Below are 22981 nucleotides of genomic sequence, written 5' to 3'. Positions count from 1 at the left end.
TCTGTTTCCACAAACACACTCAGGGCCGCAAAGCTGAGGTCCTAGCTGCTGACGGCTGCCTGAGGACAGGTTTTCTGGGCGTGTGAGTCCGCTGGCCCGTCGGAGACCCCAGCCAGGTGTGGCTGCCCACGCAGGGTCCCAGTTCATTTTCAGACCTTCCCTCACTTCGGTGTCCTGTGGCTGCTGTGATACATGTCTCTGAACCCAGGGGCTTAAACCACAGATATTCGTTGGCTCCTGTCCTGGAGACCGGATGTCTGAGGTCCAGGTGTCCCAGGGCTGTGCTCCCTCCACAGGCTCCAGGGAGGGGCCTTCCCGCCTCTTCTACCTCCGGGGGCTCCAGGCGTTCCCGGGCTTGTGGCCGCGTCCCTCCCGTCTCTGCCTCTGTCTCCACGTGGCTTCTCCTCTGGGTCTGCGTCTCCTCTTCTGTCTCTTCTCAGGACACTGTCATTGGACGCAGGGCCCCCCTGACCCAGGACGACCTCCTCTCACATCCTTCATTGTATTTCTAGGTTTTCCAGAGACGGAACACATAAGCACTGAAGATTGTCCCCATCGGGGTAAAATCAGGTCCCATCTGTCTCACGGCTGGGGGTCCCAGGATGGGGGCTCACACTGGACACTCAGCCATGGCATCACCCTGCGTCTCTGTACCTGGGGTCCAGGCTGCTGACCGGGGACCTGCAGGGGCTCTCGGCCGCATTTGAAATGAGACCTCTGCAGGTCCGCTCCGTGGAGATTCAGCATGGGGTGCGGGTGGGCACCTTCGACCTGGGACCCTGAGCAGTGAGGAAGGTGATCTCCCCAAAGCCCAGTGCGGCCGTGGCCACAGCTCCCTGGCCGTCACCTGTGAGTTTGGGACGTGCCGTCCAATATGTGTGTCTTTGTCAACTGAGGCTCCTTCGGCCACACGGATGACAATAACAGGGTTTAATGTGGGGGTTTGGAGCCTCCCCAGCCAAGGGACCTCGCGTGGGCATCTTCGGGGATGAGGAAGCAGCTGGTGTCGGGACTGGCCGCAAACTCAGGCCAGCCATGTGGACCGCCAACCACATTTATGTGACGAAGTCATAATAAGCACCGCGCCCACCGAGCCTCGGAGGGTTGGCGGGGGGCCACGCCCTGGGCAGGGTGCCCCACGTCGCTGTGAGGACAATAGCACAGTCCTCATCCCCTGGCACCAGACACCCAGATGCCACAGGCTCAGACCACCTGGATGGTGCTGTGGGTCCCTTGTCCCTCCGTCTCTGTCCTTTCTCTGTCATCCACCCTCCCACCCACCACAAACATTGCAGCTTCCAGCGAATCCTGAGTCCTTCAGCTGCTGGCCAGCCATCCCGGGTGCCTGTGGGGCCCATCTGCCACGGCTGAGCTGGACACAAGCAGACACAAACCCCAAAGGGAAATCAGGTTTGAAGGACAAGATTTAACACCCACCCCCGGCCGGGTAGCTGAGTGGGTGAGAGCATCATGCTGATATGTCAGAGACCCAAGTCACCTGCGTCTGGGGACAGAGAACCCGACGTGGGGGGACTCCGAGGGGCCACCGCCTGAGCAGCTGCACCCACAAAACAGGGCTGAATCTGGGACACAGCTACAGCGTGGGGACCTCATGGGTACCTGTCGCCCTGGCCAGCATGGAAATTGGGCAAAATGCAGCCAGCCTAGGGGGAAAGGGACTGGGGACTCGGATCTGGGGGTACAGAAGAGGCCACCCTGGAATCTGCTACAAAAGAAGACCCTCTGGCCCCCATACGCAGAACCCCAACAAGGCCACATGCTCCCAAGACAGGCTGCTGAGGAGAGGACTCTGAGGATGTGTGTTGGACCCTGCAGCACGCACCTCAGTGGCCTGGGTCGTGGAAGGGCTTCGGTTCTGACACGGGGACTTCAGTGGACAGGTGGGTACGTCTCCACACACAGTGTCCCCAGGGCCCTGGACGCCAGCTGCCCACCCTGGGGGACGGGGCGCCCCCCACTGGATGACCCAGAGCAGAATCTCACAGCCTCCTCTGTGCGTGCATGCGTGTATCGGTATGAGCGTGTGGAGCCGTGCATCCTCGGGTGCATGTGTGTATATCCATGTGGGAACATGTGCCAGTCCGCGCACATGTGTGTGTGTGATTGTGTGTGCATGTGTGGACACACCCGTGAATGTGCATGTGTGTATAAGCATGTGGCACGTGGGCAAGCATGTAAGCATGTGTGTGAATGTGTGTTTAAATCCCCGACATGAGCACCACCTCTGCCTCCCAACCCCCAGCCATAACTCATAACCACTGCGCATTTCCCAGTGAGGGCGGGTCCCAGGGAGGGGACCGCCCCCAGACGCCTGCCTCAGTGACCCTCCCTCCAATGACAACTGAGCTGTGCAGGGGTGCCCTCCCCCACCCTGCTGCATAGGGGACAGGGGCTTGGGGGTCTCAGAGGCAGGGCGGGGCCCCGTCTCCCCGCCTTCCCCTTCTAACAGCATCTGCTGCAGACTTAGATGGAAAAGGAAGAGGCGGAAGGAGCCGACACCCACTTTCCCGCACAAACTCCAAACCTGTCCCTCACCGAGTCCCAGGGAGAAGGCAGAGGATAGAGAATCCCGAACAGCTGTCCTTTACCAACCAGAGAGATGCTCCTTCACAGTCCCGGCTGCAAATAGGCTGATCGGGTGGGGAGAGGCTCCCAGGGATGGGGTGGGGCTAGGCTGGCGCCCCAGAACCCACTGAGCTCTCAAAGGTGTGGCTAGCACCCCCCAAGGAGGAAACCGCCCTGAAGCAGCTCACGCCACCACCACCCCGCCACATCGATCCGGCCTGTTGATCTGACACATGAGATGCCCGGCCAGCACTGAAGTAAATGTTCACAACTTGCCCCTATGCCGTCTGAGGACACGCACCCTCCTCTTCCTCACCGGCTGGGGTGCTGGGCCCGAATCTGAACGCATGAACGGGGTCCAGCTGGCGTCCATCGCGGGGCCCAGGCCCAGCTGCAGGCCCCGGACGGCGGGCGCGGGGGCGGCCTCACCAGGGCGGGGACCCCTGCCCCCCACCCCAGGCCCTGGGCCCCAGCTCCCTGCGCCCAATTAATTTCCACGTCCTCCCCAAATTCAATTAGAGGGGGACCCCGCGGATCCCGCAAAGCACCCCACGGCCCGTCTTGACAAATTGCCGTGCTTAGCACGTGGATCCAGCCAGGGTGTTGAGTCTTGTTAATTTTCCCACTAATTCTCAATTACGGTAAAATGAAGCCATAAATCACGCAGACAGCCGATCGATGCAAATGTGGTTTTCCGGGTGATTGGCAGCCTCCCCAAAGGGTTGCTGTAAGTTGGTTTAAGGTGACCGCTTCTCCGAGGGGGCGGGGCGGGCTGACAGATGGGGCTGCCCACCGCGTCCCCGGGAACCCCCCCGGCCGGCCTTGGGGGGACACCGCCGGGAGGACACGGACCCCTGGCAGCCCATCCGACACCCGGTTCTCTCCTTTCTCCTACCTGCTGTACCAAATGAGAAACAAATTGCATTTCGCTGCTCTCTCGCTACAGAAACCGTTTAAATTTTTCATGGAAACTAAATTCTCCCCGGACATCCCGGCCCCCTCCCAACGCCCGCCGCCCCATGTGGCGGCAATATACCACGGCACCGGGGACAGAAATAAATTTGTGTCACTCCGTATCCGCCTTTCTCTCTAATGTCATTCAGCGCGGCCGATAAATGAGGCACCGGCAGAACACAATGACGTGCGTACGGGCGGGTGGGGGTGGCTTGGCCCCCCCACACACACACACTCCGGGCACCTCGTCCAGTCGCGGTTATTAATTTGCAGCCGGAGTTTACATTCATGAGGCCGAGATTGAAATGTAAATGAGGCGGAGGGCTTGTCAGCAGAGTGTCAGAGACTGCGGGGGTGGGGGGTGGGGCGTGGAAATAGCGACGGGCGCCCCCCCCCCAAGCGTCCATCAGAGGCCGGGCGCGAGGAGTAAAGTCACAGGGTGGGAGCAGATCGCGGCAGGAAGGGTGGGAGATGCGGCTACCTGTTGTCCTGGGCCCAGAGACGGTCAGGTGGCCTCGCTGTCTCCCAGGGGCCCTGGTTGTTAGCTGTGCCTATTTCTGTGCCTGGTCTGCTGCATTGGCCTCTCCCTGGAGCGCCCCACCCCCCAGGCCCGTGAGCTGGACAGTGCTAGGCTCCGACGGACCGTGAGGACCCCTCCCACCGACGGAGCGGCAGGGGCCCAGGGCAGGCACACACACTCACACTCTCACTCACTCACACACAGGGGAAGGCGCTGGCTCTTTTTCACTTCCCAGCAGCGTCTGACAAGCACACTGCACACCAGCGCCTCCCCCGACTGGTGGCGGGGGAAACCGAGTCACAGGGCCGTCCTGTACCACAGTGGTGCTGCTCAGCTGGTCCTGGCCACTCAGGGGTGACCCCCCACTTCACTGCTTCCCTGCAGCTCCACAGAATAACACGCAGCCCTTCCCACGATCCTGCGGCCTCGGATCTCTGCACTGTGTCCAGACATTCGCCTTTTCCAGAAAGTCCCCGAGTTGGACCACACAGCGTGTCACCTGCTCGGACGGGTCTCTTTCACAGCGTCACCCGCACTGAAGGCCCCTCCCGCTTTTCGTGGCTTCGTGCCATGGCATAGGAGGCAGGCGTCTCTGACGGTGGCAAGAATTCGGGACCCCCGATGGCGGATGTGAACACACAATAAAGGGAATTTGGGGGCCCGGGAGTGAAGGTCTGTGAGGTTCTGTGCTGCTGGAAAAATACTCACATGCCCGTAAACCACACTGTGCTTTGTGGACAAACAAATGAATAAAACGAGGCCCGGGCACAAGGTGGAATAGTACGCAGCCGTGAACAGGAGCGACCTCTGACTCCGGCTGCCGTGCGGACGGAGCTTGAACACAGGAGATTCCGTGACAGGCGCCAGGCACACAGGCTCAGACATGCTGAGATTGTGCCGTAACTGTTTCCTAAACCAGGGAGGCCCAAGGAGACACCGCAGAGAGCAGAGGCCACCAGGGGCTGGGGGCCTGAAGACAGAGAGAAGCTTGTGGACGCTTGTGATGGTGACGGGTGTGTAGTGAGCCGCGGCGGGGGTGGGGGGGTGGAACTTGAAATATACTACATCGGTGCACATACGCCGTACGTATAACACACACACACACACGGCTTGTAAAAATGTAAGCTTTTTTTAAAAAAAGACTGTATTTATTTATTTTTAGAGAGTTGGGAAGGGAGGGAGAAAGAGAGGGAGAGAAACTTCTGTGTGTGGTCGCCTCTCGAGCGCCCCCTACTGGGGTCCTGGCCTGCAACCCAGGCCTGTGCCCTGACTGGGAATCAAACTGGCGATCTTTCGGTCTGCAGGCTGGCTCTCAATCCCCTAAGCCACACCAGCCAGGGCCAATGTAAGCATTTTTTAAATTAAAGAATGAAAGCTTGTAACCCACACTCGTCGACGCCCACAATCAGGTCCACATTTTGGCTGCACCACTCCAGACAAAGACTGGATTGCAGGGAAGGAGGGGACATTCCGAGAACTGGAGTGTGGCTTTGGCGTGGGGACCCCATCTTTGTCCCGACTCAGGGTGCCCTGTGGAGCCCCTGCACGAAGCCATGGGTTCAACCCATCTGCCCCCATTCTGGGGCCCAGAGGGTGTCGGCCAGCAGGGAGGCTGAACGACCCTCAACAGCACCCTGCAGAAGCCAGTCCCTCTCTCTCTGCCCCCTGCCCCCCATCCATTGGCTTCTCTCTCTCTCTGCATCCACACATCTGCTTAATTGCTCATCAAATGGATAGTTATTGTATCATAAGCTCTGCCACACTGTTGCCCCCGTGCCATTCCGCTGTGAAGACGCACTTGCATCCGATGATCTATTGCCATGGCTTATGTTAATCGGCCACTTAATAGCCGGCCTGATGCTCCCCCTTAGGAGCACAAAGCCCCACCAGCCCTGTGCGTGGATGCTCCCTATGTTGGGGCGCCCGCCGCCGACCGGGCCAGCCCTGTAAATCACGAGCAACACTCCACAGAGCAGAGAAACACTCTGTTAAATTATTTACACACGAATCGAAAGAACAGCACTCACGTGGCATTATTAGTTCACAGCTAATTGTTTTATGGATCCATGATTTATCACCTGGCCGGGAGTGCGTGTGGCCCCTCAGTCCCATCACGGGTCCCTCGGGCGGCCGCCGGCGTGACGGACCGCACACGTCTGTCCGGGAAGCAGGGCCGTGGGGCTGGCTCTGGGTCAGTTTCTGCGCGAAAACCCAGCCTCTGCCTCACACGCCTGAGAGATTTCACACACGTGCAGGTATTCACAGATACACGCGTATCCCATCCGTCGTGCCCGCACGCTCCAAATAATTACTTTTCTTGTGTATGTTTTAAACGGCAGCAACACTCGTTTCAACCCCCCATGCTGCCCTGGCTGGGTGGCACAGTGGCTGGGAGTGTCATCTCACAAACCGGAAAGTTTCAGGTTCGATTCCTGGTCCGGGCATGTACAGCAGGCAACCAGTCGATGTTTCTCCCTCTCTCTGTCTTCCCCCCTCATTTCTCTCTCTCTGTAAAATCAGTAAGTGTATCCTCACGTGAGGATAACTTGCTACAATTGTCCTATTTTATGATGAGTCACCACTCACCGCTGACTGGGCTCATTGCTGTGTGAAATTTGTCATCGGCATGCAGATAAGAAGAAACACAGTATATGTATTCAGTTTGCTACAGAAAGCAACACAGTCTGTACTGGGTCTCCTGTAAGAAGAAACATAGTATCCTCGCGTGAGAGTACTATGCACAAGGTCTGCCCAGAAGGGATGCAGCGGTGGAATACGAAGAATAGACACATCGATGGAAGGAGATACAAGATACAAGAAACATTGTACACAGGACAGTGACGACTCCGTCCCCTTCAAAGTAGGCACGTTGGGGACCTCACACGGTTCTCCCAATCGCCATCTGCTGCCCTGTCCTATTTTCCTGAATCTCATCGACAGTCTGAAATGTCTTCCTTTTCAATGGTGATTTTAGTTGTGGGAAAAGCCAGACGTCACAGGGTGCCAAACCTGTCTGTCACATCTATGAAGTATCCACTTAGCTATCTCCACCGATATCTATTCATCGTCTATTCACGGGTCAAATCTACCATCTGTATTATGTCTGTATCACACCTCTGTAGCTACCAATCATACCCTCCTCCACGCATCCATCCCTCCATCCATCGTATGTATGCATGTGTTCATATCTGTCTCTTCTCTATCTGCATGTGTGGTTTATCCGTGGTCTGTATGTCTGCACGTCTATCCATCAATTCCCCCATCTACATCCATGTGTTATATCCATCTGTCATGTGTGTCCATGCATGCATCCATGTCCTATGTGAGTCTGCCCATCTGTGTATCTGTCCACCTCCCTCCCTGTCCCTGTGGTTCCATTTCTCTGCAGAGCCCTGACTCTCACATGACCCAGGGACCCTGGGGACAGCCACACGTGGTCCCTGTCTGAAGGTGGTCATGTGGCTCTGGCCCGGGGAGAGGTTGCCTGGGAATCAGCCATGGGTGACCAGCAGACCCATCCCCCTCCCGAGGAGTATCTGTCCCCCAGTTTCCTCTACGCTGGCATACAAGTTGGATTTGCTCCTGACGAGGGGAAGGGCCTCCTGTCCCCCAACCCCGAGCCAAGCCCGCCGGCCCTGCCCCAGACATCCAAGGCACGAGATGCTGCCTCCTAGGCAGGTGCCTGGATGGCAGCGACAAAGCCTCACGTCCTCCTGACACCTGAGCTTGCCTTTCTCTCCTGGCGGGGCCGTTTCAGACGTACAATTCCTCAAACCTTCTACCGGCGTTGCTTCATTGTCTGGTGGGACCCAGAGACCTGAAGGCCCCCGCACACCAGCAGGCTCATCAAAGACAAGGGATTCACCTTTTTCCCTTCCTGATTCCGGAACGATTGGTGGAGGAAGATGCAAACGAAGCAGGACCACAGAACCCGATCGAAGAAGCCCTCTTCACTACAGAAAACGTGCTTCATGCATATGGAAATAGTACCTGTTTGCGAACGGCCTGGTTTCCCACACTTGGACACACTCCAAGCACAATTATTTGGTGATTAATGTGTCTTTTAAACTTTCCGGTCCCGCGTCCTTTGATGAGAGCTTTTCTAAACAAAGATCAGAGAGCCAGTGCAAACACGTGAATGGATCTTCCCACAACTACATCAAAAACACAGGAAAATTGCCTCACATTTTTCTGGGGCAGGTGAATAGTGAGTCATCTAGGGGGGGCGGTGTCTTTGTTACCCATCCGTAGAAATCGATACAATGGAGCCAGTCACAAAGTGACACTTGCCCATGAGCTTGCTCATTTTCATTGTGTGTGATCGTTACAGGACGGTGTTCCTGGTCGTCTCCAAAACAGGGCGTTGCTGCGCTAACCCCAGAACCTTCGAATGTGACTTAAGTTCAACATAGGATCTTTGCAGGTGGGATGAGGGGAGGATCTGAGAGGCAGTCATCCTGGGTCAGGGTGGCCCTGTGTCCAATGACAGTGTCCTGAGAAGGGACAGAAGAGGAGACGCAGACCCAGAGGAGAAGCCACGTGGAGACAGAGGCAGAGACGGGAGGGATGCAGCCACCAGTGCCCAGGGACACCTGGAGCCCCTGGAGCTGGAAGAGGCAGGAAGGCCCCTCCCTGGAGCCTGTGGGGGGAGCATGGCCTGGGACACCTGGACCTCAGACCTGTGGTGTTCAGGTCAGAGGGACGATGAATCCCTTCAGTTCTAAGCCCCGAGGATTGTGGTCTGTTACAGCTGCCCCAGAAAACAAACTCAGGGGCTCCCAGACCAATCACACTTCCCCTTTAGGCCTGAACTGGCATTCTTGTAAAATTATCAAATCACGTAAAACCGGGGGAGAGGCCTGAACCCCCAGGAAAAGCAGGGCTGTGCCCACCGATCTCAGACGTCCAGCCAGACGTGAGAGAGAAGTGTCCGTGGTCCCAGGCGTCCGTCCGTGGCATTTATTGTAGCGGCTCCAGGGAACGAAAGCAGTGGCCGTGGACGGATGCTACACGAGCTATGCCATCATCACTAAGTCAATCAACAAACGTGTAGAGCATGCTCCCCTCCGACACGGGTCAGGTGAGGAACCAGTCTGCCGGTGGGCAGGTACACGGTCCAGGCAAGGTTCCTGTGGCCCACACATCGCAGATGGCGAGGCGAAGCCCTAAGTCGGTCGAATGTGACTAAAATAGGGAGCAGTGCAGGCTGGGCAGCGGGTGAGGATGCGGTCAGCAGGGCGAGGGGCCAGTGACCCCTGATGTCAGCTGGGCGGCTTCACACCACAGGAACTGACCGTCCCCATCCCGCACGTGGACCAGGAGCCTGGCACCCAGTTGTCTGTGGGGTTGGGTGTGGGCAGAGGCTGGGGCTCCGCTGGGGACCTGGGGGGCCCTTGGGGGTCACAGGAAAAGGGTCACTGTGGCCAGTCAGGGCACAGAGTGAAGACGAAAGAGAAACACAGAAAAAGCGTCAGGGCAGAAGTCCTGGCCGGAGGTTGGTTTCCGGGGTCACAGGTTGGAAGTTATTTCTGCAGGCTCTGGGTCGGGGAGGGGGTGGTGGCCCCGCCTGGACTTGGAGGCTCAGGGGAAGGTGCCCACTGGCAGCCACGTGACCAGCTCCCCAAAGGCGTCCCCGGCATGGGCAGCGTCGGCGACAGCAGCCCTGGGCCGGCCTCCCAGGTCCACGGCCATCCCTCAGCACCAGGCGGGGGGCATATGAGGAGACCGTCCCCTTGCAGAGCCTGAGTGTCGGTGACTTCCAGGGGCTGTGTCGTCAGGGCCACACGCCTCTCTGCCAAACACCGACAGGAAGAGAGGGACCGCTTCTTCCTTTCCACACTGTGTACACGCTGGCCCAGATTTCCCAAAGCTCAGCAAAGGGGCCACCTAGGGCTCTTCTCGTCCCACCCCAGGAGGGGATCCTCAGAGGACCCGAAAGGGCCCCTCTCAGCCTCTTCCCTCAGCCCTCATCCCTGAGCCTCCAGGCTGTGAAGGGGGACCAGCCCTTCAAGGGCTGTTTGCTAGCTAGGTATGCCCATCACCGAGTGCCTGGGGCCCTAGGCGGGGACAGCAAAGCAGCCCTGACCCCCAGCTCACACTGTGTGCCTCGCTCCTTCCTGCCGAGTCTCCCAGTGGGCAAGACCAAGGAGGCGCATGTTAGAGCTGAGCAGGGCCCCTGGCCAGCCAGTGCCCACAAACGGCACTTCCCCGGCAGTTGCGGGAGAAAACCCCTCACAGGGCCCGGCAGATACCCTCCCACTCCCAGCCGCTCCTCTGCGCCCTCCATGCAGGCGCCCGCCCGGCACATGGAAGCCGGCAGCTTTACGAGGCCCCTAATTGGACCGGACACCTCCGTGAGCCCTGACCCCCAGCCTGCTGCCAAGGGGCCCGGGACGCAGGGCGGCCGAGGGTTATTTACTACGTGCGAGGCTGCGCCAGCCCAGCCCGCATGTGCAAACAGTTAGCCACAGGCCAAGGGCCCGGCCCGGCACTTTGCAAAACGGCGAAATTAACTTTTCCACGGAACCTCGGAGGGACGGCCGTGAATTACCCTGGAAAACAGGCGTTTCATTGATTTGAAAAAGCACTTGGGCGGGCGTAACAATGATAACCTTTTAGAAGGTTTGAGAAACACACCTGACACCCCATTAAAAGGCAAATGATTTTTTTCCCCCTCTCCACACAAGAAAAAGAAACTTTTGAGAACATAGAAGGCTATTAATAAATAATGGAGCTCTTTTTTTTTTTTTTTTTTTTTGTAATACAGCCACATCGGACATGAAAGCGAAGCCGTAAACTGTATCGGAGGTGGCGGATGGACGTCAAGGCTTAATTGTCCCGACTGCGAGCGTGGGCCCTGTTTTTATGAGCTGCACAAAAGGTATTTTATGGGATGTCACGTCATAATTCGATTTTAAAAGGAAGAAGGGGAAAAAATGACATATTGGCAACACTGCGAAAAAGAACCAGCCCGTGGTGGTGTGCCCAGCGACCATGTAGAAAAATTTCCTCAGAGGCGTCTGCCCGTCCAACCCGCCCAGCCGTTGCCTGGGACCTGGTGGCCCGCTTTTTAAAAACAAGAAGAAGAGCTCAGTTTGCATGCCAGGAGGGGGAGGATGCAGAAAAGGTGGGAAGGGGAGACGCTGGAGAGTCGGCTGGAGGATTTCTGCGTGTGGGCTTCATTTATTCATGGGCCAGGGGTTTCCGCCGCGGGAGCGGGGACCATGAAAAATTAATGCTGTGAGTGGCGAACTCGAAAGAGGAACTTGGCCTTTGGAGTCCCGCCAAACACCGGGAACACCCCAACGGTGGCGGAATAATAATGTCGAGGTGAGCCTGAGTCACACAGGGCTCTCCCAGGACGTGTGCGTGTGTGAGCCGCGGCGGCGGGGCGAGAGCGCATCCCGGGTTTGTTAATGACCCCCCACGTCTCTGACTTGCATGCTGACGGGGCTCCCCACGCAGGGAGGGGCCGGCGCCAGGGACGACAACAGACCTCAAAGCAGCAGACCCTTGAACACCCTCACCCGCACGTCCAACAGAAGCGGTTAATCTCCTGCCGGTGGGGACGGCGAAGGATCATCGGTGGGAATGTTCCTTGTTCCCTCACAGGCTTCTCTCTTCAGCAGATGCTTCCTCGGACCCGGGGCCCTTGAATCACACAGGCGTTCTGGGCACCGACCGCCCAGGCCGTGGGAGACCCACAGAGAACGTTTGATGGGAAGCCTTGGCAATCCCAGAGACACTCGGTGACCGCGTACCCGCTCTGTTACATGCATTGCGCTCCACATCTGGCCCCACAGCGAGCCAGAGGAGAGAGAGCAGGGGGAAGAAAGCCAGAAGGAAGGGGAAACGCATTTATAGAATCGACTGGGCGAATGTCCCTGTGTGTTTGGACCCACGCAGTTCAAAGGGTGTTGCTCGAGGTTCAGGGTGCCTTTGCATAGCGTTGGCGTTCCATTTTGTCTTTCAAACACGGGAAATTTGCTCTGCGCCCTCCACGCCATGGTGGTGCCTGTTGTCACAGACGGCCACCTCGCTTTCCCTTCATTGCCGACACCTCTATACCTTTACGGGTCTCTGGGGGCCGCTTCCCGCTGAAGGGAGACCCCGCTGACCAGCCGAACTCAGCTAATTTTCCCCTCATGTCTCACAGCCTCGTGCAGAGGGAGAGTATGAGTGTAAATGTGTCTTCAAAGACGGATCGATGACCGGTCCCCTCCGCGTCTGCCGTTCGTGGGGACTACCAGCAGACTTCGTTACTGTGGGGTCAGCCGGGACACAGCCTCTTAACGCTCCCGCAGGCCATCGCCCTGCCCGGTCTCAACCTCCTGGGACATGCACCCCCCCCACCCTTTCCCAGCGAGAGAACGAACATAATGAAAAAGGAAAGGCAGGGGTGGAAAAACTACAGGATGGGAGGAAGCATTTGCAAGGCAGGTGGCCTACCAAGGTGTTGCAGTCAGAATTTACACATAATTTCTACACAGCGGCAGGAGGAGAGGCGACCCAGTTTCCAACGTGGGCAAAGTGTGGAGAGCGGCATCTCTGCAGGCAGGAGGCGGTTCGATTCCCAGGCAGGGCACACACCTGGGTTGCGGGCCAGGTCCCCAGTAGGGGGCGCTGAAGAGGCAACCACACATGGATATTTCTCTCCCTCTCTTTCTCCCTCTCTCTAAAAATAAATAAGTAAATACTTTTTTTAAATTTGGGAGGGTGGATACTGCCACCTAAGAGGCCATTTGTGTCTAAGACATGGCCCCTGAGGGATTTCATGATAATCCATGGCACCTCCAGGGGCAGAAAAGTCACCAGTAGTTATAGATGCAGTAGTCAGGTCAGAAAACTTAGATTAAGGGGGAAAACAAAACCTCCCTATTTTGAATCCCTCTCGCAAACTTTGCTTCTCCACGTGACTGAGGTGCTCTGCACTTTCCGATGTCGCCCATCGCAAAGCGGCGCCGAGGTCCCATCCGCGTAGCATCAGGAAGAATCTCAAATTCGAGGAAAGGGCCAGCGTCCACCACAATGCAGAGCTCTCCGAGCATCGTTTGGAGATGGGACTTTGTTTCTGGGGGACCAGTTTGACAGCCGCCTGCCTCACAAACCACCACTGAATCGGGCCGCACCTGTGTGGGCTAGAAATACCTAGATTGTGAAAATAAAATGCCATCCACCGATCAAAATGCCAGAGCATGCGTTTTCCTGTCTCGCATGTTTGCCTGTCAATTACACCCCAATAAGGCTGACGCAATAAATAAAATGCCAGTGCACGCATCCCCAGGGCTCCTCTAAGCTCATCTCTACCTATTGGCAAAGGTAACATGAAAACAACAATAAAAAAAAAACAAAACACCACGGTTTTTCAAGTTGATTCTTTCTGGACAAAGGAAGGAAGCCAGGGTGTTCGTCCCTCGCTGGCAGGAGAGAAACACAGAACAGCCAGCCGCTCCCGAAAGCAGTCCGCACAGCCCTTCAAACGCCAAACGCGCCTCCATCCCGCCCCGCGGAAATGGCCCTCCTGGACAGTGAGCGGCGGCACAAAACGTTTTATCCCATCAATGCAAATGTGGCAAACACTGAACGTGGGCTCCTTCCGGGGTGAACAATTCTCTCATGTCAGAAGCTCCACCACTCAGGTAAGCGTCCACGCGGGCACGAGTTTTCCAATAAACATGTGTAATCTGCGGACGTACTTTCTCTGCGTGATGATTTTCTTAATGCGATTGTCCTTCTCCACCTCCGTGTTTGGAAAGAATAGGGAATGTACAACACACGTGAGTTTATCGACCATTTCTGTGATCCGTCAGGCTTCTGGTCACGAAGAGGCCATTGGTAGGTAAGTTTCGGGGGGAAGCAAAGGTTCCACGCACATTTTCACGTGGGAGACAGACAGAGAGACAGACAGACAGACATGGATGCGTTTGGGGGAGCTCGCTTATGTAGTTACGGAGACTGAAATCTCTCACACTCTGCCGCCTGCACACACACCCAGGGAAGCCGGGGGCTTAATTCAGTCCAAACGCAGGACAACAGCAGATGCTGTGTCCCAGCTCAAGCAGTGGGGCCAGAAAACAACCAAGGAGGGGACGCACCCCTCATCCCTCAGCCCGTCAGCTGCTTAGACAAGGCCCACCCACCCCGGGGACAGCACGCTGCTTGGTCCAGTCCCCAGTTTCCAGCGCCGCCCACAGACACCCTCCCAGACGTGCCCAGAGTGACATTTCATCCAGACTGGGTCCCATGTCCCTTCCACTCGGTGGATTTGTGGATGCCGTGAATGCACATGAAGCCCCCGGGGTTCTGGTTTCTTTGTGTTTATTAGTGTACACCCAATAGACTCCGTGTTTTGCAAAACATATCGATTGCACGCAGGCTGCGGGAGAATGGGCTTCTCTAGTCTGTTACAAGGATTAAATTATTAGCGGTCGATGCAGCCCTGGTAGGGTGCGGAGTGCGGAATGTTTCGTGAGACGGGAGCCCCCTCCCTGTCCAGCACCCTCTGGAGCTGAAAATCTTTAATTTATTTCAACCACGCGGGGACAGGGAAAGCAGTGGACGGAGCAGCCTCAGGGGGCAGATTCTGGGTGGGGTCCACCGGCCACAGCTACAGGAAGGTCCCTCGGGTGCCGGGTGCAGCTGTGGTTCGTTCCCACAGGCCCTCGGTCACAGCCGCTGTCCGATTTCTCCTGGCGGGGGTTTCCTCAAGCCCATCTTAGGGGAAGCCCCCTGTCTCCTTGCTGCCCAGGGACAGACCACACTGGGGACCAGACATCACTAGGAGCTGAGACACCAATTGCAACTCCATGAAGCTGGTGACGTGGACCCAGGACTTCATGGGTCAGAGGCAGCCCCGGAGAGCGAGGGGCCCCCATGCCAGCGAGGAGCAGGGTCCCAGGATCAGGTCTACCCTGGGGGCAGGGCCCTTTCCAGGTTCTGGGGGTAAGAATGAGCTCGCCAGGCAGCAGGAGAAGAACGCTGAGCCCACCTCAGCCGGCATGCATGTAGCATTGACTTCCCTGTCACCAGGAATGTGGGTGGGACACCGCAGACCGCACCCTGGCAGCGTGTGTCAGCTGATGGGGACCTGGAGGCCCAGGCTGCATGATCGAATATGGTGGGAACCCCCCAAAGGGTCTGCTTCAGCCAGGAGCAAGCAGTCTGCTGTCTGCACCCTCAGGGACACAGGTGTCAAGCCCCAGGTGATGAGCCATGCCCAGAATGGCAGTCCCAGGGAGCGCACAGGCCCGTGGGCCAGGCAGTTATAGGTGCTCCAGCGGAGAAAAAGCAGACAAGACAGAACGTCAAGAACCCCAGGGACACATAGGAGGGGACAGTGAGTGGTCTCTGGTGTCTGCCTGGGGGCCACAGAGTCACGAGCAGCATTCGCCGCAGAAGTCAGGGTACAGCCAGGGCTGAGACCCAGTAAGGCCGCCTCGGGCGGGAGCTGGGCTTGGATGCAACCAAGTGATCCACGCAGGCGGAGTGCCGAGCCACGAGGAGAGCCCCGGGTCTGAGCCCCCCGTCCACGTGTCCTCACTTGCACCCACCCCAGAATGGACAGGCAAGATGTGAGCAGATGAGGTATATTCCCCGGGAAGCACTCCTGCCGTACACCAGGTGAACACCCTTCGCCTGCTGTTCTCAGCTGTCCATCACGGGGCGCGGGGGGTGAGGGGGCCACTCCCCACCAGCGATGGGGATTCAGGAAATAAAAACACACCCCACACTTCCAGCAATATCGGTGCTCTGGGCACCTGACCGCCAAACTCGCATGTGGGGGCTGGTGGCTACGTGTTCCCTGCAACCCCCACCCAGCAGCTCGGGACGGCCAGCGTCTCTCCGCGACTCACCCGGCCGAAGTGTTTCCCCACCCCCGCGCGCGTCCACGCGGGCCTGTCTTTAACAGACCTCCCTACCAGAAACGGCACCGCCCAATCAGCGCCCGCCGTCCCGCGCGTCCCGGCCAGCTGTTTGCGCGAGCGCCGCTCTCATCTCTGCCGCCCCACATGTTGCAGCAGATGAAAGTAATTTTGTGCTCAACTGTCTCTCAGTAATTAGACGGCCATGTGCACGGGTCTTTTATGCATCCGCTCGGAATGAGGGACGCGGAGTAATTACGGGCAACCCTCCTCCTTAGCAAGATACACCTTATGCATTTTACATGAGTCCGTTATTATCAGAACCTGCGTTACCAAAGCCCCGTGGACTGGCTGCCTTCCTTTTCATGTAACGAGCTGAAATTCCCCAGAAAGAGAATAATTTGAAAACAGGGGCGATGGTGATTCGTTTCAGCTATAATTTGTTACATTTCCGTCGTCTTTGCGATGCGTCTCGGAACGGCCCGGGCTGGCGGGGGTCTGGGCAGGCGCACGCATGCACACTCACACAGACACACACACACACACACACGAGCGTGCAGGCGGGCACGAGGGTCCCTCCTTCCGGCATTAACATGCAGGCAGGGTCTCGCGGCCGGACCCACCGCCTGTCAAGACGCCTGAATCATATTCATGAGGAGCTCAGAAGGAGAGGCGTGCGCTGCTGGGTGAGGCAGGTGCACTCCGGGGCCCAGAAGCCCGTCGCTGGCCGAGACGGGGCACATCTTTACGTGGGTGCTGGTCGGACCTACGAGGGTCATCCAGAGTGACTTTCATCCCAAACCGGCCACCAGATACTAGCGACTCTGCTCGAACCCGGCGGGCAAAGTAGCCGCATTCTGCGCACGTGGTCTTGCAGGGAGGAAGGAGGAACATGCGGAGGGATATGTGCAATGTGTCCGAGCTGTTTCAGTGGTCTTGCTTGTTAATGCGCAAAGGGCCCCCCTCCAAGGGGTCAGGCAGGAGCACCCACCTTTGTAGGAAATCTCGAGAGGCCCCTCACCTTTCTGGCTCCAGTGTGGCCCAGAAGAGCTGGCTGGGAGTGTTTTAGGTGTCGAGATGCAGCTGAGAAAAGATAAGGTCTCAAGGTGAATGGACCGACAGAGTGGGGTCCAGCCACACAGTGGAATATTACACAGCCAGGAACAGGAGCGAAGCTCTCACCCAGGCTGCAGCGTGGAAAGACCTTGAACACAGGAGGCTCCATGAGAGACGCCAGACACCCACGGTCCCATGGTGAGGATTCTGTGTGTGGGAGACGTCCAGAGCAGGCCAATCCGCAGGGACAGAGAGGGCGTCAGTGGTCATCAGGGGCTGGGGGCGGGGGACAAAGTGACTGGTTGTGGGGATGGGTCGCCTTGTGGGACGAGGAGAATGTTCTGGAACCTGATAGAGGCGGTGCTACAAATGTGCTAAAGGCCTCCAAAGTCTTACTTACAAACAGTTAATTTTCCTTATTGTGAATTTCCTCTTCATTTTGGAAAAAGGGATGAAAAGCTATAAATATGCCCGTTGCGTGAGCCTCATTGCACGCTGGAGTTGGACCACCTGAGGCAGAGCAGGATAAAATACCGGATCTGCGAAATGGAGTAGAAAACGGTATTTTGTGTCGGGGGTGGGGAGCGTTTGCCACGAAGAAAATTCTGTCTTTGTTTACAGACGCGAAAACCATACTCACGACGAGGACAATGAACATGCCACCATCCCACAGCACGGTCCCTTGTGCACACGCCTCTGTGACCTCGATTCGGCTCCTTTGCACCCCGACGTGTCCACCATGCACCTCGAGTGGACACCTGTCTCCCACGCTGCCCAGGCGGCGCCCCAGTCAACATACAAAAACAGCTACCAGGTGCTAAAGGCAGCCTGAGCTTACGCAGAAAACCGCCAACAACATCGACAGCTCCAGGCAGGGGTCCCCAAATCACAGCCAACCCCACCAGCCCTCACAGAACCATTCTCCTGGGGAGACAGACTCACACACTTCCTTAGGAACCCCGCCGAGCTCCCCCAAACTCACGCCTTGTCTACGCAAACACCCCCATGCCCCCCAGCTGAATGTGTTTGGTCCAGGGGGTCCTCCAGACGTTTGCCAACCTCTCTTACTTCCCTTTAGCATGCACGTCAGCGCACACGAGCAGCTCAGCAAGGAAAATAAATAGAAGAATTGACAGCTTCATTCACAGGCACACAGCGAGAATCCAAACAGGCTCCTCAGGAAAATAACTACATTGTTGCAAAACATCAGCATTACTTTCAGTGGAAACAAAACGTTGTGTCTCCTCAGGCGGCGACCCAGGTTTTGGGCTCTGGGTGATTTCAGGGTGCCTCGCAGGCCGAGCACGGCGTGACCCCACTTAGTTTGACCCCGTGGTAAATCCTCGGGTCAGCTGCAGCCGCCTATCCAGCCGGGGATGGCCGCTCTGCCGTTGCCTGGGAGGATGATGACAAGAAGCGGCCGCTGGCCTCGTAATTGCTTGGTCAACATCCAGGGTTTGGTTCTCATTGTTCTGCTAAAGTGGTTTAAGAGGGCTAAGTCCTTAATAGCTGCAAAGCAAAAAAAAAAAAAAACACAGACAGACACACACAGGCAAGAAGATTGCTTTCGACACCGAAATCCTCCACCCGCTGGTAATTGCATCCTTCCAGCCGGGGAGGGAGGTCAGAGTTTTATTTTTCTTACCTCATCTGCGTGGCATTCCTTTCTCCCCGAGGATGCTCCCAGTTTGGTGCAGCGTTTTTCTCCGACTCAGGAATTCTGTTTACGACAGGAGTTCCAGCTGACGGGGCAAGATGAGTCTCGGGCGAGACGGGCTTCCGAGCCAAGCTCCTGGCGCGCGGGCCAGCCTGCGCCGTCGCTGGGAAGCTGGAAACCCGGCGATAATGTGTGGGTCTCTGACTACGACTGCATTCCACGCAGAGCCGACCCTCGTACCTAAAAAACACCGTCGCGGGCAAAAATCACCCGGACCACCGGAGAGGGTGGCGGGAGCCCTTCTCTGCTCCTCCACTGTAGGGGGAAAAAAAAAAACTATAATGCAGCCCAGTTCCAAATAAAATAAAATTGTACTCAAAATATTTAGTCATGTGGGCCGTCTGGTCAGAGGCAGCCAACTGCTTCAAAAGGGTTTGCAGAATAGGGAGAAAATCGAGACATCGCGACGAGTAGGCCAGGCTCACGCCAAGTTTCCTTGGCCGCCCCAGCTCCGAGGTGTGGTCGGTAACCCTTCTTTCCAACGCCGCCCAGGTTAATCGCCGGGAAATGCGTCACTTTGGTCGGACAAGCAGGTGTGTTTGGTTCTGCGTTTGGAGGGGGTGCTGGAGGGTTGGCCTGTCGTGTGACGTCCCCTGGATGCTCTCAGGTATTTGTGGATTAATCAGCCCTGTGTGCAGAGTAAGAGTCCGTTGGGGTGCAAGCACCCCTTTTACTAGTTTCATTGTGCGCCCCCCCCATCCACCTGCCGTCCCGGGGGCAGAGGGCACAACAGGTACCCAGGAGGCTGACCTCCAAGCCGTGACGGGGTCGGACACCCCAGCAGCCAGAACCCCCTGGGACATATCAGTTCTTGTTCTTACCCTGGGGGTTCCACAGCCTCCCAGGCAGCAAGAGGTGGCTTTCCGTGTTCCAGTGCAAGAATGAGTTTCTTTCTGGTGTCCCCGGGGTCATCTCACCCCTGCCACCCAGGCTAACCCCCACGACAGTCCCCCGATGTCTCGGCGAAGAGCAGACCGAGGCCTGTTGACACTACACCACCGTCCACGGAAGAGGCAGGGGCCCTGAACGCAATCAAAGTTCCCGGCATTCAAACCCTCACAGCCACCTGGCTCAGTCAGCGATGGCATTTGTGCATGGGTCCACAGAGGAAAATGAAACCAAACGACACTGAAAAAAAAACAGAGAGCATGACACTGTGGTTTTGTGGAGGTTTTTTTGTTTTGTTTTTTCCCCATTCATCTGCGTTCTGTTCTCACGGTAATGCAGCGTGAAGTAAATCCATTCTCTTATTGACGTACAAGCATCCTGGGGTCTCAGGGTGTTTGGGCAGGGGTGAACCAAGTATCACAGACTCTGGCCTTGAATGCCCCTCACGGCTCACAGCTCTGGATGGCGGGTGGCCCAGGTTGGGGTCTGGCTGTGGAACCGCCTCCTCCCTGGGCCCTCCTGGCGAGGCCCCAGAACATCGGAGCTCTCTGGGTCTCTTCTTACAAGGCCTCTCATCCCACCACGGGTGTCCCAGCCTCATGAATACAACCGCCTCCCCAAGGTGCCCATGTAAACACCACCACTTTGCAGGTTACGATGTCAAGGGAGGAATTTCGGGGACGACTCAAAGGTTGGGTCCCAGGTGCCGAAGGGGCCTGCTCCCTGCTCCCTGCTTCAGTTCTCCGAGGGACATGTTGAGTATCAACGTGGAAATGTCAGAGCGTGTCTTTAAACACGGAGGCATCCGTTATAACCCACACCCAAGGCTGCGCCCCAGGGACCCCTAAACTGTGCTTCCTGTTCTTGTACCAGACGACGCTGAGTGAGCGCTGGGAAGTGGCTGGATTTCGCCGGCGAGCACGCGGCGGAGTCCCAGCCCTTGGGGAGGGTGCCGGGCCTTGCAGCGCGCCAGCGTGCCTGAGCGCATCCATTAGAAATCAATTAATCCCCGTCTGCTGCGAGACGCGCAGGCACCGTGTTTGCGCGTGCTGCCTGATGCATTTATAACCCCAAATAAGTGGTCCCCGGGGAGCGTGTCCTGTGCAAACAGCATGAAAAACGCTCCTTGATTCCTGCGGGCGTGACTCGCTGCCTTAATTTAATAAATGGGGGTGTGATGAGAGGGAGCGTGCGGGGCGCCCCCCTGCGAGGCCTCTTCGGGGCTGAATCGTTATCAGCGCCCCTACCCCCACCCACCCACGCACATCTCCCTCCTCAAAGAGACAGCCCAGAACCTCGGTGTTGTATAAAACGCACGCCCCTTCCTGCACACAGCAAAACCGCAGGCTTCTCCCGCAGCACACCGGCCTGCAGGCTCAATACCAGTTCCTATTTAGGGCGTCCCTTCCCGTGTAGGATAAACCTGAGCAAATACGGAGAGCAGGGTGCCCCAAATGTAAGCTGGCTTTTCTCCCCACAAAGCCATCCACGGCTGGTGTGGCCTGGGCTCGCCTCTGGTAGAAAGAACGGGGGGGGGGGGGGGGGGCGGGGGGGGTTGGCTGCAGGCATGCCCCGGAGGTGCCCACAGCCACGCTGGGCACAGGGCTTGCATCTGCCTGGCAGGGAGCCATGCGCGGTGCCCTGGCCCAGGGGCTCGGCCTGCCCTGGGCACCTTCCAGCCCCACTGTCCCCCTGCACCATGCCTGCCACACCAGTCACGCCCGGCCGGCCCACGCCATCTAAACATCTTCCCCACGCCCCACACGGTGCCTGAAACTGCCTCCTGCACCCACCAGCTCGCCTGTTCTTCTCTCTCACCCCGCGAGCATTCAGCCTTTGTTTTCTCCTTCAGCTATATTGTGCAAGGAATAGTTTGAAACATTGTTTATCTTCATGCAGCTGAAGGCTTGTGTTGCCACCCACATTCCTATGGGAAGCCGTGACCTCTCTTGGGATGGTGTTACCCCACGGGCCTGTGGAGGGGGGATAGATCGTGAGGGTGGGGCCCCGTGATTGGATTAGACAGATGGAATCGGTAGGTGATAGACACAGAGAAAGAGACAGAGGGAGGGAGAGAGAGAAAGACAGAAAAAAGAAAGAGATAAAGATAGAAAGAGAAAGAAAGGGAGGGAGGGAGGCAGGGACAGAGAGAGAGAAAGGAAGGAATGGAAAGAAGGAAGGGAAGGGAAGGGAAGGGAAGGGAAAAGGAAAGGAAAAGAAAGGGAAGGGAAGGGGAGGGGAGGGAAAAGGAAAGGAAAAGAAAGGGAAGGGAAGGGGAGGGGAGGGAAAGGAATGGAAGGGAAGGAAAAAGGAAAGGAAAAGAAAGGGAAGGGAAGGGAAGGGAAGGGAAGGAGAAAGAAGGAAAACAGTCCCGTGTAGGGAGGGGACAGGGACCCCGAGGTTCCTCCACACCACGGCCTCAGAAGACAACATGGATTTTGTAAATGCCTTATGGAAATTAGTCCTTGGCCCACGGGGCATAAATCTTAATATCGAAATGATTTACCCCAATTCTGCTCCTAGTAATGCTCCGTAAATTAGGACCATAAATGCCATTTGCGTGGCCATTAGCGGGAGACCATCGCTTGCTGCCTTCTGCACTTGGTCGCTGCCCCGCCCTGCCTTCCCCTCCCCGTCTGTGTCCCTTTCCTGGGCGCTGTCCCCAGGGTGGGTGGCCAGCCCGTCAACCCACAAGGGCACCAGCCCGCTGACTGCACACCAGCCCAGCACGGCCCGAGTCTCTGACCTGAAGCCAAGTCACCTGGCCACATGCAGGGCCGTTCCCCGCGGTCTTGGGGAGGAGGAATGGTTACCAACACCCGCAAACCAAACTGGTGCTGCCGTTCAATGAAAACCACATTTGCTTTCTGGTCCTGTGCTGAGAGGCATTACCCCATTCCTCCATGGCCCGGGAATGCTGATTTCCACCTGAAGTCACACCCTGCGAACGAAGGGAGGAGGGAGGGAGACTGAGGCACGGCGTGAAGGTTGGTGGGGACCCCAGCTTTGGAGGGTCTGTCCCCACACAGGACGGCAGCGGGTGCAGGTTGGAAATGTCCCCTCTTTCCATGTCACTGCTGTCTTCTCTGGCACCCCATGCGGAGCATTTGGGACAGAGAGAAAGGAGGAGGTGGACCGGGTCTTGTAGCCTCACCAGCAATGGGGCCACTGCCAGCTTCCTGGGGCCCCGGCACCCTCCACGACTGGCAACCAACTGCCCGGAGCATGCACACCCCGGTCGCCCCTTTTGCTGCTTCCTGCTCGTTTGTCACCAGGCCCACCTTTGGGAAGCTTCTGCCGTGGGTGTGACAGGGGCCACTTTCATTATGTCCTCATGTGTACGCCGAGTGGTTTTGCACCCCCTTAAAATCTGTGGGTTGAAGCCATAACCCCCAAGGT

Source organism: Desmodus rotundus, chromosome Y, assembly GCF_022682495.2.
Source record: "Desmodus rotundus isolate HL8 chromosome Y, HLdesRot8A.1, whole genome shotgun sequence".
NCBI lineage: Eukaryota > Metazoa > Chordata > Mammalia > Chiroptera > Phyllostomidae > Desmodus > Desmodus rotundus.
The sequence above is the reverse complement of the archived record's forward strand: the minus strand, read 5'-3'. Positions refer to the sequence as shown.